Source organism: Macaca thibetana, chromosome 20 (genome assembly GCF_024542745.1).
Source record: "Macaca thibetana thibetana isolate TM-01 chromosome 20, ASM2454274v1, whole genome shotgun sequence".
In the NCBI taxonomy this organism is placed as follows: domain Eukaryota; kingdom Metazoa; phylum Chordata; class Mammalia; order Primates; family Cercopithecidae; genus Macaca; species Macaca thibetana.
In genome coordinates this window covers 8,164,184-8,178,904 of record NC_065597.1, presented here as the reverse complement: position 1 = coordinate 8,178,904, position 14,721 = coordinate 8,164,184, and the positions used below count along the sequence as shown (strand labels likewise).

General features: G+C 41.7%; 1 protein-coding gene across 3 annotated transcripts in view; it reads left to right on the top strand.

The window, feature by feature from the left end:
- CDH11 (cadherin 11) overlaps positions 1–14,721 on the top strand; it is a 179,081-nt gene that overhangs the window by 67,618 nt on the left and 96,742 nt on the right. For 2 of the 3 annotated variants that reach the window (XM_050774864.1, XM_050774865.1), the window contains exon 2: positions 1,082–1,206. The gene's annotated coding sequence lies outside the window, so the exon portion shown is untranslated. Of the gene's footprint in view, positions 1–1,081; positions 1,207–4,369; positions 4,439–14,721 lie in introns of all 3 variants that reach the window. The other variant, XM_050774866.1, reaches the window with a different exon arrangement.

Here is a 14,721-nt window from a genome sequence, read left to right as displayed (position 1 = left end):
AAAACCAGGCTCTATGAAAAAAATTTAGTAGATCTAAGATCTAAGGTCCATTCACAACCCTTCACTAAAAAGGGCTTTTGTTTGCTTGTCTGTTGTTTTGGAGAAGGCTTTGTGTAGGATTATTAGATGGAAGCAGTATCAGACAAGGAAAGAAATTTGGAAAGAAATGAAGTCAAGTCAAAGAAATAAGCTGTTTAAGCCCCTAATTCAGACTGAGTTGATCCTAGAAGGTAGAAGCCTAGAGATGAAGGACATTCAAGAACTCCTTTATGCTGTTGTGTTAGTGAAGCTATGCCAGCTGGCACCTTTCTTGGTTCAGTGCCTCAGTTTTTAAAGATGACAGCTGTTTAGACACTCCATATTCGTTTCTTTATTCACTCAACAAATATGCATTGAACAGATGCTCTGGGCTAGGAAATGTGTTAGACATTTTGGGAGATATGAAGATGAATCAGACCAGAATCCAAGCAGAACACAGCCCCCACACAGAAAGTCTAAAATGTGGTGTTGTGGGTGGGGGAAATGCAATCTTGAAAAGAGTTGCAACCCTGTCAGCCCAGTGCTCTGGTCTGCTGGAGTGGGGATAGCATCTCCTATAACCACCACCGCTATTGCTGCTCTTCGTCTTTGAGCCTGTTGTTCATGAGGATCTGTCAACACCAGAACAGTGCTTCTCACTTTAGGAAGGAAGACATTGCTTTGGCTTTGGAACATAGGTTTTATCAGAAATGGGCTCTAAGTATTCATACCTTCCCCCATCAGCTTGTTCTTCATGCAAGAGCAAATGTATGTGAATTACACGGCATGTTATAAGAAGTTGTATGTAGAATTGCTTTATCATTGTCATCATAGTACCAAATGCATATATGGTTAATCACACTATCCAATGATATTTATAAATCCATGATAAGTTTTTCCCACTTTTCACATAATTTTAGTAATTGGTTTATCTCTCTCTTTGCACACCTGGATTGTCATCTTCTAAGAGAAAAGTCTGTCATATGCAACTGTGTATAATATTGTATCACTTTGTCAATTCATGCCACCACTAGGTTACTAATGATCCTTTCACTTTTTGCAGAAATCACTGTGTTTTCGGCTCAGCGGCCCTGTGACATTCCTTCCTGTTGTCCTTTGTTGAGTGACCAATCAGATGGGTGGAGTGTGTTACAGAAATTGGCAGCAAGTGTCCAATGGGTGAAGAAGGTAAGCTGGACTAACAGTACTCAACAATTCACATGTTACTATGTATGTCAAGATGGAAATTATGTCTGTCTCTCAAATGTGGCTTGATTTGGAACTTCACTAAAGCTGAAAGTAGAATCTGAGAGGGAGAGAAAGGCCTACCTTTTTCAGTAGTGAGGAATGTGATTATTCAGTGTTAATGTTATTGGATTCTCTTTATTGAACACCTATTATGTGCTAGTAGTAGTAAGATCTGGAGGAGAAAGAAGGAACTAAAGGGATTATAATTCTTTAGCAAGGACTCGGCTAAACAGGCCAACTGAGATGATTGCCATGTTGCTTTTTTCTCCTTTTCTTTTGAAAATAAGTCTTAAAATGGGAACAAAGTAGCTTATATCCCACAAGGAAATGAGATTGCTAGGAGGCTGAACCTTTTAGACTTCAAATGACAGGGCCCTCGATCATGAGCCAGGAGGCCTGGTTTCTACTCCCAGATCCAGCTCTGTCATTCACTGTCTGGGCTATGAGATTAATGAGCCATTTCCTGGGCTGCCAGAGTGGCTGGACCTAGGATTTCTAACAGTTCTTCCATTTTAGGATTCTGTGAATCCATTTACCTTCTCCATCTGCTCGGTGATAACTGGAGCAATATTCATAGGAGACATCTAAATATCCAGATAGAAATTTAAGAATTAATTCTACCAGCCTGACTTTCCACTCTTGGGGAATCTAGACCTCCTTATCCAAGTGCCTATGACTCATCTCCATGTGGATGTCCAGTGGTGCCTTAAACACGTATGTTAAATCCAGGTTTTCCCTGGGCCCCACATTCCTGTAATAGTATCAAAATTCACCCAGAGTAGAAACACGGGCAGAATACTTTAAGCCTCTCAACCCCTCACCCCCAATAGCAGTTAATTCCTCTTGATTCCTATTCATTCTATTCTTTGTCTATCTCTGAAGTAGTTTTGTTTCTAACTATCCCTATTGCCACTGTTCAAATGCAAGTCAAACTCTTTTTCTCCAATGTTACTGAAATTGTCACCTAATGTCTTTTTTGCCTCCAGGGTTATTTCTCCCTCATCAGCTCCAATGTGATCCATGATCTATATATATCCTGAACAATGTTCTTAAATCCACACATTATGTTACTTTCCCACTTATTCCCTTTCGATGATAGAAATAAGCTTTTCTTAACAAGTTTCTAGGATCCTTTAATGAGAAGGACCACTGTTTTGCTGTCCAGATTCATCTCTCAGCTGCTATTCCCTCTCCACCTTGCCTGGATTATATACATTCACTCTAGGACCTCCTCATGGGGCACAGCCATTATTTCCCCAAAACCTCATAATCTCTCTCACCTCATAAGCACTCTTAACACATTTTATATCTTAGCTTGGACTTCACTATCGCTAAGGAGCTATTTCTAATAGGCTAAGATTACCTAGACAATACTTTAGCAGCCAGGGATTACGCCATTTACAGTGATTTCTACATTGGACTGTAATTGTCTATTTAGTTGTCTGTCTTCCCAGCTAGACCTGGAGATTTTTGAGGACAGTACTTATTTGGGACCACTGTGCTCTCAGTTGCAAGTACTGTATCTGGGCCAAAGTATGCACTTAGTAAGTATTTATTAAGCAAATGAATAGGGGCCCTCGGTATATTTTTAATTAAATGTGAGGAAGGTGGACTACGGTGGCTACTCAGAGAAAAGTCATAATAACAGCAGCTAACAGGTTTTGCATGCTTACTATATGTCAGGTTCCTAAGGATGTTAAAGGTATGACTCCCCTTAATCCTTCCAAAAGCCTTATGTGGTAGGTATTATTAATGACAAACGTTTTATAAATGAGAAAACTCAATCTTGAAGAATGTATTAGTCTGTTTTCACACTGCCATAAAGAACTTCCCTGAGACTGGTGATTTATAAATGAAAGTGGTTTAATTGACTCACAGTTCTGCATGGCTGGGGAGGCCTTAGGAAGCTTAGAATCATGGCGGAAGGAGAGGTAAGCATCTTCTTCACAAGGTGGCAGAAGAGAGAAGAGAAGCACGTGTGAAGGGAGGAGAGCTCCTTATAAAACTGTCAGATCTTGTGAGAACTCACTCAGTATCACAAGAACAGCACGGAGGAAACTGCCTCATGATCCAATCACCTCCCTCCCTCCACACTTCGGAATTACAGGTTCCTCCTGCGACACATGGAAATTACAAATTGAGATGAGATTTGGGTGGGGGCACAGAGCCAAAGCAAATCAGGGAAGATAAATAACTTGTCTATGGCCATAGTGCTGTAACTTTTATCCTTGGAATTTGTATTTATGGGAAGTCTAACTTTAGCTAGAGTTTGTGTCTTTTACCACTCTCCTTGTCTGCCTTTCTCCTGAATGAATCTCCCATATTTTGGGCAAAAACCATTATCTCCACATAAGGCCAGGGGTTTTTCTTGCAGCCCACACAAGCTGTTGTTAAATAGATGGTAGTCCTCTGTGACAGGGAACTCTAAATTTCTGATAATTTCTCAGGTATTTTACACTCTTGTGTTAATGTGGGCCTGTTTTGGGAAAAAATTTCAGTGTGAAGAGTCCCCACCTCTTTCTCTCATGATCTGGTCAATATCTGTTAAGGGAATAAACCAATGAATGAGAACACTTATCCTAGAGGCAAAATGGCACTTCCCTACAAACGCACCAGAATGATTTGGAAATTGTATAACTGACTTCTCTGGCATTTGCTTATTTTGCACTCATTTGCTCCGAAGCCTGGCTCAGCAGAGGATGTGCATCCCTCCTGTGGGTATGTCTGTAAATGATGATCATCTCATTTCTGCTGAGCCAAATGGGCCTCTTCATTTCATCGGCCCTTTGCATTCCTCAAGAAGATGTGCAAGTGACATTTTCTATTTTTCTGGATAATAGGGGCAATTAGAATGATGTATGCATGAATCAGAGTCAGAAGGCAAATAGAAAGTACTTGAATTTAATTTCATGTCTAGGAAATCTGTTAGTTTTTTTTTTTAACCTGGAAATTAAGAACAGTCTATTTTGAAGAGTTCTGCAAAGCTTTTATTCCAAAGAGAGGAAGGTAAATTACTCCAATGTTGGTGGCATGAAACCTTCATAAAACAAAGCAAAACATAAAACAGCAGGAATGCAACTGGAACAATCCTTTGATTTTTCAGGATAAGCTTCTTCTTGATGGAAGAGAATTCTGGGCCTGGTGGAGGAAAGGACTTGTTCCTGATCGCACTGTAAGGATTTTGAAGAACAAAACTAACCAATGACTTTAGCTGAGACTCAGATTCTTGATTCCCAATCAGGTCAAGATGCCAGGTTTTCTTGAACAGGCACCTATGACATGCCACAAACACAGGCGGAGATGAAAGGGCACTTCCTCTTTCCTCAAGGAGTTTACAGTCAGGTAACTACATATGGCAGTCAAAATCCAAGTGGGAAGGAAAGACGGAGAGAGACTTCAAACAAATGTGGCATGGGTTCACAGGATCGACACTCTAGTTAACTTACAGTGAAATCCACTGGAGCTTGAGCTTCCATTTCTAGCACACGTGTCTTACTTAAGAACCTTCTCGGAGCAGAGGAGGAATTATCTGGGCAGCTACAGGATAAGGCTTCTAAGCCCTGTGACCTTGCTGGGTTTTCAGTAGAGCACAGGGGCCTAGAAATTAACATCTTGGAGAAGTGGAAGAGATTTGCCCTTTGCTCAAGAGAAGTGTACACACATTGGCATCCTGCTGAGTAATAACCAGCAGGAATTGCTGGTCTCAGGTCACCCAATTATCTTTCATTTGCATAGGAATGAATCCCAGAAAGCTGCTTCGGGGGCAACTCACCCGTGCTGCAGAACGCACCGGGCTCTGCATTGTCCCTGACAGCTTGAAGTGTTAGCAGTCTGCTTCCTAACCCCCTGTGCTGCTGGTTCTGTCTGTGAATGCATATTTCCTATTTTGGGATGTAGGCCACTGTGGAGAAGGAGGCCAAGTATCTGTCTCTATCTGGTGTCATCCGAATCATAAACAGACACTTAGTTCACTTGTTGCCTACACATTGCAGCTCTTCAATGTGTACAATGTGGCTGTCATCACCACAATCAACTAATGATTACATGAAGCCCTTATGTGGTAGGCCACCTGAACATCCAGTCCCTGCACAAAATCATTACTAAAGGAAAAACCTCAGCCAAAGTTGTGGTTCTTTGATCTTGCTTTATTTAGCTAGTGATGGGCAAAGGGGTCAATGACTTTGAATTTTCTGAGCATGCCCTTGTACCAGACACTGTGCTATGTGCTTTACATTTATTATCTTGTTTGACGTCACCAAGACTTTAGCTGCTATGTGCAGGGGTCATGATTCTTTCATAGATGAGGACACTGAGGTTTAGAGAGGTTAAAGAACTTGCTGAGGACCCCTGATGAGCAAGGGGTAGAGACAGGGTCTCCACTCTAAGCACAGCAATGTAGTGCCTCCTATTGATCAATGTCTCTTCCAATTCTTTTGTACCTTGACTTACAGTCTTAACCAAGCTGGGATGGGAGGGAGTTGGAGGGCAATTACTATTACAGTTATTTTGGTATGGCAATGTCCTAAATCTCTACTTGAGGTTTCTAGATTCAGGGGATACATGTACATGTTGGTTGTATGGGCATTTTGCATAATGGTGAGGTTTGGGCTTCTAGTACACCCATCTCCAAATTAATGAACATTATACCCAATAAGTAATTTTTCAGGCCTCCTCCTCCCTTTTTGGAGTCCCCAGTGTCTATTATTGCCATCTTTATATCTATGTGTACCCCCTATTTAGTTCCCACTCATAACTAAGGATATGTAGTATTGGATTTTGTGTTTATGAGTTTTTTCACTTAGGATAATAGCCTTCAGCTTCATCTATGTTGCTGCAAAAGACCTGGTTTCATTCTTTTTTTATGACCGTGTAGTATTCTTTGTGGCTGTGTAGTATTTCATTTTTATTTTATTTTATTTTATTTTATTTTTTTTGAGACGGAGTCTCGCTCTGTAGCCGAGGCTGGAGTACAGTGGTTGGATCTCAGCTCACTGCAAGCTCTGCCTCCCGGGTTCACGCCATTCTCCTGCCTCAGCCTGGCTGTGTAGTATTTCATAATATACTATACAGCCATAAAAAAGAACATAGTGTGTGTGTATATATGTGTGTGTGTATGTATATTCTACATATATATGTGTATAGAGAGGATGTATGTGTGTACAGATACACATATATACACACATAAATACATATATGTCTATATATACCTAGACATATATACACACGTATACATATATGCACACATGTGTATGTGTATATATGTATATATGTGTGTATATATACACATGCATACATTCGCTCTATACACACATATATGTGGAATATATACACACACGTATACACACATGCATTCTTTATGTGTATATATGTATATACATACATATGTGCGTATATGTATATGTACGCACATGTACATATATGTGTGTATATATGCACATATATGTATATATACATGCGTGTATATATGCACATACATATACATATATACATTTTATGCACACATATATGTATATATACACACATACATACCACATTTTATGCACACATATATGTATATATACACACACATACACACATATATATATACACACATACGTACACCACATTTTCTTCATCCTGTCATTTTTTGATGGGCACTGAGGTTGATTCCATGACTTTGCTATTGTGAATAGTGTTGTAATAGACGCATGAGTGCAGGTTCTTTTTTGATATAATGATTTCTTTTCCCTTAAGTAGATACCCAGTAGTGGGATTGCTGGGCTGAAAGGTAGCTCTATTTTCAATTCTTTGCAAAATCTCCACACTGTTTTGATGGAGGTTGTATTAATCTGCATTCATACTAACAAGTGTATACGCATTCCCCTTTCTTCACATTCTAGTCTCCACTTGAGTTTTAAAGGAGACTTAGCTGGTTCTGGCTAATGCAGCAGGATGCGACTGAATGTATCCAGTGAGTGAGGGGCAAAAATGGCAAGAGGAGAAAAGACTGGATGTGTTCACTCATCAGTCATCTTGAGAACCATCCCTATGTTAGGCCTTGGACTAGGTGCTGGTGATACAATAATAAATCATGTGTATCAATACAACAATGAAACTGTACCATTGCTTCCAAAGAACCCCTCTTCTTGTGATGGAGCCAGGCTGGCAAACAAATAATCATGGTACAGAGTTCCTTTTAGACAGCTCCCTGGATCTGTGAAAACCCAGAGGGGCTGACTTCACTGGAGGAAATCAGGCAGAGCTTCAGTGAGGAGGTGACCTCTGTGTTTAGACGTGATCATGAGTAGGAATTTATCTGGAGAAGACCAGGAAGGATTTTCCAGGCAAAGGGAACAGTATAGCAGTTGTTATGTCAGTATTTGTCATTACTAGGTGGGATGTCTCATGACATATTTGTTTTCATTTTTATGTATCCTTAGATAGATACATTTAAATAGTTAAGATGGTTAAAATAGATAAAGATGGTTAAAATTTATAAGGTGAGGCCGGGCCTGGTGGCTCACGCCTGTAATCCCATCACTTAGGGAGGCCAAGACAGGCAGATCACAAGGTCAAGAGATCAAGACAATCCTGGCCAACATGGTGAAATCCCGTCTCTACTAAAAATATAAAAATTAGCTGAGCATGGTGGTGCACACCTGTAGTCCCAGCTACTTGGGAGGCTGGGGCAGAAGAATCTCTTGAACCCAGGAGGCGGAAGTTGCAGTCAGCTGAGATAGCACCACTGCACTCCAGCCTGGTGACAGAGCAAGACTCCATCTCTAAATAAATAAATACATAAACAAACAAATAAAAGGTGAAAAAGAGTCTACAGAGAATTAAGTCGTCTTCAACTCCTATACTCTAGGCCTTCAATTTCATTCCCTGGAAGCCACTATTGTCAGTTTTCTGTGTGACTTCCAGACAGTTTCTGGGCAGTTACAAACACACATATCCATATAGCTACTTCCTCCCACATTTGCATACATAGATCACACGCAGCTGTAAACACTGTTTTATACTTTATTTATTTTATTTTATTTATTTTTTTGAGACAGAGTCTCACTTTGTCACCCAGGTTGGAGTGCAGTGGTGCAATCTTGGCTCATTGTAACTTCTGTCTCTGAGGTTCAAGTGATTTTCATGCCTCAGCCTCCAGAGTAACTGGGACTATAGGCGTGTGCCACCACAGCTGGTTAATTTTCTGTATTGTTAGTAGAGATGGGGTTTTGCTACATCGGCCAGGCTGGTCTTGAGCTGCTGGCCTCAAGTGATCTGCCAGCCTCGCCTCCCAAAGTGCTGGAATTACAAGCCTGAGTCACTGTGCCCAGCCGCCTTGATTTTAAAAGGAAAAATTTATTAAGCTTTTTCCTTTGTTTTACTTGCACTCATTTGATTTAAAACCTTTTAATTTTAAGTTTTAAAACTATCCAAATCTACAGAAAAGTTGCCCAAATAACACAGTAAATTCTTATGAACACTTCATCTGGAGACACTGAATTTTAAAAAATCATTTTGCCATGTTCTATGCAATGATTTTATGAATTTAATCCCTAATCAAGGTACAGCTTGGATGTCAGTTACCTGGAGACTGGAATGCAGTTCCTCTCCCCAGCACTGATTTAGTGAGATAACGTAAGATGTTCTCGAAATCGATAATGTGTTCCTCTCATTGTCAGTTTCCCTGAGATGCCCACAAGCAGCAAATCCACCCCCAGGATGGGGATCCATCCCTAGGATGGAGATGGCTGGAGGTGCCCCTCTTTGGGCCACTTGATCTTTGGGAAAGGATTTTCTCTGCCTCAAGTGCTCAGCAAGTGCTTCTTGGGTAGGCGAGTGTGCTCTCTGCACTTGCCTTCCGGGCCCTGTGGTCCAGGATGGTCACAGGCAATCCAGTTGAAATCTAATCACTTCACTTCCGACAACCAACCATATAGACAGCATTATCTCTTCTGTTCAGCTTGTCAGAGTCAACACGGCATCTCAAAGGCTGGTGTAGGATTCTCTCCTTTGAAAGATCAAAGCGCCTGAGCATTGCTCAGGTTACCTGTGCATCCTCCCTGCGTTACATGGCAAGGGATAGTCTGTACTCAAAGTGAGAGGGACTTTGAACAGCATGACAAGCAGGAAGTAACTTAGTAAGGCAGTGTCTTACGATTTTAAGCCCTAGGCTTAAGAGGATTGTTTTCTGGTATTCATTCATTCATTCATTCACTAACTTGTCAAATAATTCCTGAAAGCCTCCTTGGTACTCTTTTATGCTCTAGGCCAAGACGTGTGCATGTTGCTTGCAGACTGGGTCCCTAGGATCTACTGGGTGACAGACAAATAGTCTCAGTCAAAGAAAGCAATTGAACCTGAGAGTGGTGGTGTGGAATCTCCAAGGACTTACTTCTTGGCCATTCGTTAATTAATTCATACATTAAACACCCATTTACTGACCCCGCCTGTACTCTCTGGCCCTACGTGATTCTTGAGCCACAGAATTACCATTTCCTTTCCTGGCTACTAACCCAAATTATCCTGTGTGCAGTGGGGGACTCAGAGCTCAAGGCAATTAAAGAAATCAGGGAAGTAAAGGGAACGAGCCATACTAAAATTTGCCACCAATTACATGTGTCTGCTGAGGATCTAGAAGACTGTAGCCAGACACCTGGCAGATGCTACCATTTGGAAGCTTTAGAAAATTTGTGGCGGGGTAGTAAGTTTATCTTTTCTAGGGGTTCTTTTACAATTTAAGCACCATTCCAAAAGCTGTTAGGCTGCCATAGCAACAGTTCATATATGTATATATATATACACACACTTTTGAGGGAAACAAATTTTTAAAAACTTGGTCACATTCTTGCAAGGGCTTGTGAGAAGATACCTCTGTAAATGAATGTCTAGCAAGTTTCCTGAAGTATCACATTTCTGTCTATAACATACTATTTTGGACCTCTTAACACTCCCAACCACTTTTCAGAATTTCCACTTGAAAGATGGACCTAGGAGGACGGTGATTCATTGCCCCGAACCATTTACATCATTCTTTGGGCAGGGAAAGGAAAGGCCTTTGTGTAGTTTCAGCTAGCCACTGGTTTCTGCCGGAGCCCACGTCCCTGCCGTGCCAGCCCCGACACAGTGTGGGATGGAACCGGTGCCCACACAAGGCCCCACCAGGGTGGCTGGAGCTCAGACTCATGGGAGCATGTCCGGCTCTATTCTCTCTTCCCCAATCCTTCTCCACTGAGCCGCAGCATTATTTCTGTAAATCCAAATTGTATCAAGTTGCTTCAGTATAAAACCCAAGCTTCAGAAGCTTGCAGTCCCTCTCAGAATAAATTGCTAAGTCCTTTGCCTGGATTCTAAGACTGACTTGATCCAGGCCCCACTCCCAGAAGCCCCCCTTCCCCTCCCTCCCATTTAAGTCTGTCCATATTGTGCTGCTGGTAGCCCTGAACGCATTGTGATGTTTGACACCTCGACTCCCTTGCTCACATTTTTCTTCTCTGCCCCCATTTGTCCGAGTATGCAGAGAAGCATCTTCTCCTCCAGCAGGGGCTCCTAGACCCTGTGAGATAGTTTGTCACTTTTTACTTCTGTGTAGAGAGTGCCTTGATTCCTCAGTGTCTATCACTTCCACGGGTCCTGGGTACATGTATCTTCATGAGCTCCCTTTTCCATTAAAAAAATTAAAAATTACAGTTTATGACCATTTTGGTTTAAAGAGGAACATAGCATTCTACCCTAAAAGGTCATTGTTTCCTTCTGATTTTAAAAGAAATTAAAACATTGCTGTGCATCCTCTAAAAGTGTTGTGGGCACTGTGCCTACTATTCCTAATGGAGCAGCCACACTGATGTTCCTGGGTTACCACATTGCCAATTAGTTGTCTTCAAGTTTGTTAAATCCTTGAGAATAGAGTTTGACTGTGTAATACCGTGCCATCTATTGAAGTGTGTGGAGTGCATACTCATGTGTGGTGAACAGGCTTTCACAGGAATGAGAGCATGGTCTCCATCCACCTGCCTTCCACTGCTGAGAGCTTTAGCAGACACTCCCTCTTAGGCTAATGCTCCTCATCCATTTTCAAAAGGGACAAGATCCTCCCCTCCCTTTTTCTGCACAGCCCTTTAAACTGCACAGAGCTTCCTTGTGCATTATCCACTTTGATTTCTTGAGATGAACATTAGCTACCCCATTCCATAGAAGAATAAAATGAGGCCCAAAGAGGTTAAGCAGAGCCTAGAAAACAGAGTTGTCCCCTGCCCAGAGTCACACGTAATATGTGGCAGAGCCAGGATTCTACTCCTCCCCTGCCTCCAAGACCATGCCAATGTTCTATCAAACCACAGGACAAGAAACCTAAATTAAGGCAGAGATCGCTTCATTCCCTTTACTCTTTTGGAAGCATCAAGAACTGTAAGAAACAGGAAATCCCAACATGGGTAGAATTGCTTCTGCACTGAACACTGCAAGGCACCACCCAGTTCCCCAGTTCACTGAAGGTCTGGTGGTCTCAGCTGCTGGGAATGCTCTTGGCAGATGACCTCACTTGCAGCTTTCACCTCAGCCAAAGTCATGTTCTTTCCCAGGGCAACTCACATTGGAGGGCTGATCAGTAAAAGGCTGGCCATCTCAGCTTTCTTGAGATTATTTTGAAGGACGATCCTTAGCCCAGATGACCATGCAAGGTGGTCTGAGGCTGTTGCTGGGCTGCATCACACATCTTCTCTTTATGTCTGCTTCTGCTTCCCCTCCCTTTTCTTCTCCAAGTGTTATTCCAAAGGGTACCCCCTAGTAAACATCCCCACGCTTAACTCCATCTCAGAATCAGTATCCCAGATGATCCAACCTATGACAAACTTTATTTTGCAACAAGCCTTCCTATGTCTGTGCATGAATACACAAGATTCATTTGTTCCTCCATTGTTTTCACTGAATGCTTATTCATGGGATGCTAAACACTGTGCTAGGTACCAAGATACTATGGTGAACAAGACAGAAAAGGACCTCTGGTTGCAGGGAACTTAAATTACTTCTACTCTGAAGGCAGATATTAATCCTGTTTCTGCAGTAAAATTATGCGTCTTTCAGAGCATTCTGGTCACCTCAGCATTTACCTGGAGTAGCAAGAGAAGCCTCCCATCACCTGAGCCCTGCTGATTGCTTTGCAGAGTAAACCTTGCTTCCAGGAAATCAGTAGCAGTGTCTGAAAGGCTTTCCCACCCTATTAGAGGAGGACCCAGAGTGAAGTTGGGGCTGCAAGGAACTTGGGATAGACAGGAGAATAGGGGCTGGAATGTCTGTCCACAATAGATTTGGAGAGGGAGGATTCAGGTGCAGAGGAGAAAGCCAGTGGGAATCACTGTCAGGATCAGAAGCTGAATGAAAAATATCAGACAGAGGGGAGACAGGTAAAGATTTAATTTGTAGCAGGTTGGAATAAGGTCCAAGGGAGGAGTGAAGTGGGGGTTTTCTTGCAATTCTCTACAGTTTTTATTTTAAACTATTTATTGACATCCTGTTTTAACTGGAATAAAATCCAGACCCAAATTTTGCTGCCAATGCTTTCCTTGAGACAGTCACTCCCTACCTCTCTCTTTGCCCATCTGCTCAGCTGCATTGGACAATTGCTGCCCCTTGAGCAGACCCAGCCCTTTCTAACCCCAGGTCTTGGAAGTCTCCTCACACACCTGGCTCTTTCTCATCTTTTAGGATTCAGCTTAAATGCCCCCTTTTGGGAGGCCTTTCCTGACTTCACAACCTCTGAAGCTATATCCTCCACCCACCCTGCAGTCATTGGACACATCCTCATTCTGTCTAATTCTTCACAGTAGTAATCACAATTAGCAAATATCATGTCGATTTCATTTCATGGCTGATTTTTATATTTTCTGTTTTCCCCATGAGATTCTAAGCCCCGTGAAGTTTGAGAGTTGCTCAGCCATATCCACCCCTATGTCCTGGATGCCAAGGGCAATGCCATCCATACTAGTAGCACGCTGTAAACATTTCTTGAATTAATGACTAAACCAATATGACTACACCAATAACCAATTATTAAGCATTTCCCTAATGAGTTGACAGAAATGCAATGGTTGGTATGTTTGGGACAGAAGCCTGGAGCTTGGGCTCCTCCACACTGCTGGGATGAGTAGAATCTTCAGATATCTCTCTCTCTGAGTTCCTCCTGGACCATCACTCAGATTCGAGGGGCGTCATTGCCTGGAGCACTTCACTCTGGGGAAGCCAACAGCTGCATAATGGTTTTCCTGTCTATGCATTAACATGGACCTTTTGGGGCTGCTCCGGCTTGCCTGACCCATCTCCCAGCAGGAAAGGCCGTGCATCTGTAATACTCTGGAAAATTGCGGCTGACATGTAGCTCAGTACCCAAAGTGGTTTCACTCAAGCAAATGCAGAGAATAAAAGCCATGTGCTTAAAATGCTTGAGTAGATATCAATCAGAAGAACGTTCCAATAATCTATGTTTATGAAGCCTGTTAGTATGAATTTTTGAAATAGCACTTACTCCACTTTATTCTTGACAAATGGTGTTTGTAGCCATTGAGATATTTTATTTCAATTACGTGTGGATGTTGTAGGGAAAAGGTTTCTGACAGTATCAAGGCATAAGACATTTTTTATTGTGCTTTTATCACCATTCCCGTTGCTAAACTCGACTGGACAGTTCATTAAGATGAAAAATTAACAGCACATACTATGGAGAGAATGATCATGTTCCATGATTATTCTTCACAGCTTGTGGAGACATCAGAATTCAGAGTAGCAGACAGATGACAAACATGCTGGTCTTTGGAAGAGGTGGCGATTGGCCAGTCAGTTGGTACCCATGTGTGTTCCTACTTGTATGTTCAGCCATGAGCTGAGATGCTGGAGGAGAAAGAAAATACGGAAAACATGGTTGTTGCTTTCCAAGAACATACCATCTGTTTGGGAAGGCCAGGAAGATGTCAGGTGTCAATCCAGGAACTGCAACGGGTTAGACAATTGCCCAGAGCTTTGGTTCTGACTGTAAGTTAGAGAGAAAACTCATTGTGGACTTTAGAGAAGAGTTCTTAGACCTTGAAGAATAGCAGGATGTTGATTAATAAAATATGTTCTAAAAATAGTAGCTGCTGATGGCTATGAGGTTGCTTTTGGGGAGTAATGAAAATGTTCTGAAATTAGATGTTGGTGATACATGCACAACTTTACAACATACCAACAAACACTGTACACTTTAAAAGGCTTATTACACTTTCTATGCATGCAACAAAACATCATATGTGGCCAATAAATATGTAACATATTATACGTCAATAAAAAGCATGGTCTTTATGATATATGAATTATATATCAGTAAGTCATTATTTTCAAGCACTCTACAAACTCAACACTGCTAAATTACAGTGAATTTTATTACAGGTGAGAAAACTATAATTCATTAGAATACACACATTGATGAGGCAGAGTGACATTAACTGAGAA